Here is a 3,590-nt window from a genome sequence, read left to right on the forward strand (position 1 = left end):
AGGGTTTTTAGAGCATTGAAGCTCCCTGCTGGAGCTGGGATTGTTAAAATCCCGGATCGTAATTTCCAAGGCTCCTAGCACAACTATGACTCCCGGGGCTTCAGGGTTCTCACCACCCTGTTGGTCCATCAGGGCTAATGGGGAACCAGGACCTTGAAGGCCCTGGCAGCTAGAACTGGGTCAGGAGCCTTGAAATTTGGAAGCCAGGGCTCCCATGCTCAATTTTATTCCAGGATTTTCAAAATTAAAATGTTTTGGTCACTTCAAAGTATTCTCCACCCTCTTCCCAAGAGTCTCTCCTTCCATGGGTCAGGTATCCACATTGTAGCCATATTGGTCTAGAGGCAAAAGCAATCAGGACTCATGGTAGTGGTGATACCTTTTATTAGACCCACCAGATTTTTGCAACTAGAGGCAAAAGGAATCAGAATTTGTGGTAGAGGTGATCTTTTTATTAGACCAACTCCATTTAAAAAAAAAAAAAGATTTTTTTTGCAAAAATCTCGTGGGTCTAATAAAAGATATCACCTCTACCACAAGTCCTGATTCATTTCTCCTTCCATGGGGTATTTGGAAATATCATAATTTTTGTTTTGAAATGGAATGAATGTTTTGAATTTCCTGCAGAACAGAAATCCCACTTTCAGCCAGCTCTGGCTGTTGAATTTTCACAGAGCTGTTCATGAACCCCAGACAGAGAAGCCGAATTCACAAAGGAACCCATTGCTGACAACAGAGAATTGCAAGTGGCTTACCTGCATTCAGCAAAAAGGAACAAGGCATTCCTCTTATTTCCTCAGCTTAGCTATGAACTACTTGCTTAGGTTTGTGCATGAGTATTTGGGATGACCCGATTAATAATTAGCAATAAAATTGGGATTGCATTGGGCCTCTATTGGCACCTGCCTGGAATCTTCATTCTTACCAGATAAGCACCGAGCGCTGTGGAGCTGGAGTCAGCCCGTGACCAAAGAGGGTGCCAATTCTTCCAGAAGTGGAAAACTGTGCAACCAGCAGGAAAAGAGAAGACTGGGCCTCAATGCACTTTCACCTGTGACTCAAACCCTGGTAACCCTACCATAAATGAACAATTTGGAGGAAAAGAAAAGAATGACCCCTTGAAAAACGTACTTGATGGAGGGATGCTCGCAAGTTGAATGAAACCTTCCATAGAGAAATTGAGGGGAAGGTGTCTGGGGTGAGCGAGTCAAAAGTAGATGGCTATCACCATTGCATATGCAGTGCGCATATAAAAAAAACCAGGAATATTCACTTACAGAGCACACTGTATACAGTCTATAGGTGATGTATAATATGCCATTTTATGTTGCATGAAATGTTGGTCTCCATATAGAAGTAGATATGTATGTCTTTCCTATGAATATGCAAATCCATTTCTCTTTCTTTACAAACAGGTGACATGTTTCATACACGCAGGAATACATGTGTGCATATGCACATGTGAATGGGTTCCATGACAGGTAAAGCTGCTTGCAATTGTTAAATCAAAAATATTTTTTCATTAAGCATTTTCTTTTTGAGCAAAGCATTTCACAGAAAATTTTCCTTTTGTTCCCAACTTTCAGGATTTTCATGGTCAAATCAGAAAACCAAACCTTGGATTCTTTTTGTTGAAAAATAACTTTTTTTGTTCAAATTCATTTTTCAGTTTCAGTATTGAACACCATTATTATTGTTGTTATTCTTATTGTTATTACTGATGGCTAGAGAAAAGCTGGGCCAAAAATAGAAGAAAAATCAAAATTTCCAGCAAAAAATAATTTTCAGTTTTCAATCAGCTTGATAGGAAAAATCCTTTTGAAATTGCTGGCTAATCATACTAAGGGTAAACCTGTCTCAATGGCCTATACTTAAACTAATGTTTCTTTTTTATTAAATCAATTGTGTATGAGGATTATTTTGCACGCACATTCACAAACCTAACAGCACATCTATATTCTTCACCAACACGCAGCAAGTGACCGCAGCTTCCTCTAGTGTGATTAAGTCCAATAACCTCAGCTTTTAAATCCATTTTAAGATGTGGACCCTTATATCTGGAGATGAATGTTTGCTTTTTCTTTTCTTTTCTTTTTTTTTTTGTACTGTTATAAATTTTGTACTATTTCAGTTTAAATGATACCAACCCAAGCCCTAGTGTGGCCAGTTATACCAGGATAAAGCCCCTGTAGGTATTGTCTACATGGGGAAATTGCCCAGCATAGTTGCAGTGAAATAGCCATCCTGCTGTAGCTTTAAAGCCTAACTCCCTGTTATGGACACTCTGTTCCAAAATAAAAATGACTTTATGCCAGAATAATAGCTTCATTTTGGAAGCAGAGTAATTATTCCAGAAGAAAATCGCACGTATTCCAAAGTAGCATGTTCACATGGGGGAGACTGTCCAGGAAAACCTTGGTGGAGTAGTTAGTCTGGGAAATTTCTCATATGTAGGCAAGATCCTTGACAGGTAAAGATTATTCCCTTTCTTGCAGGGAGGGGGTAGCAAGTACTTTCATCTTGGTATAGAGGTGTCCACACAACAGGGGTTTTACGGCTGTCACTATATCTGCATGGGTGAAATGAGCTGACTTTGGACAAGGGCTTGGAGCCTTTCTTGGAGGCTGTGCCTCATTGCGGGTGGGAGTGCTAGTGTAATTACCCGCAGAGCTGTGGTGGCAAGAGTTCGAATGCCTGCTTAGGGCTACGCGAGCTGGCTGGGGCAGCAGAATGGTTAAAATATCTTGCTACAGCTCCAGAAGCCCGTACGTGAGCCCTGCTCTAGGCTTGTGTCCAAAGCTTTCCCCAGGCAGCCCTACTGTAAACGGGTACCTGTCACGCGGGCTGGGGATTCAAAGGCAGCTGGAGGTTGATGCTAGCCACATCACTCCCTCGTGTGCCGCTGGCTAAGGAAATTGCTGGGCCTTCACTACGCTAGCCCCGGGGGTGGCTGGGCTCAGGGGGACCTTTGACCTGCACAAACTGGACAGGTCAAAGGCCAGGCTCCAGACAGCAAGTGTTTCACAGATCCTCCCGGCTGCGGCTTGAGTGCCGGAGCAACCCCTTCTCCCTGAGCCAGAGGAGCGCAGCTCAGTAGCCACGCTGGCCAGCAGCCCGATCACGCAGCGCCGTCTTTGGGCCCCACGCGCCGTCTGATGGAGCGGGCAGCGTTCGGATTCCCAAGGCCTCGGATGCCCCCTGCTTCCCTCCGGCTGCGTGCGTGGCCACCCGTCCCACCCTGGACAAAAGAAGGAGACAGCGTTCCCGCGCCCTGTCGTCAGCTGCGCCGGACTGCTACTGCAGAATACCGCAGGCCTTTCTCCGAGCCCTGTGCTGGACCGGCAGCTGTCTCGCTCTGCCCGGCCTGGCCTGCCTTCCATCCCTCGAGGCTCCAGGGGCAAGCACTTGGCTCTGCTGGATCTCTGTGTCTGTCTCGGCGCGCAGAAACGCATGCGTGCCGTTTCCTCCTCCCCACCTCCTGTCCTCCACCAGCCTGGCTGCAGGAAACCGGCTGGCTGCTGCTGCCCCAGCATCAGGGGAGCCGAGCGGGTTAAACCTTGGGCTTGTTGGGGGGAGGCTGGGAGGGGGGT

This window comes from Gavialis gangeticus, unplaced genomic scaffold (genome assembly GCF_001723915.1).
Source record: "Gavialis gangeticus isolate Ggan-Ray unplaced genomic scaffold, GavGan_comp1, whole genome shotgun sequence".
Taxonomy (NCBI): Eukaryota; Metazoa; Chordata; order Crocodylia; family Gavialidae; genus Gavialis; species Gavialis gangeticus.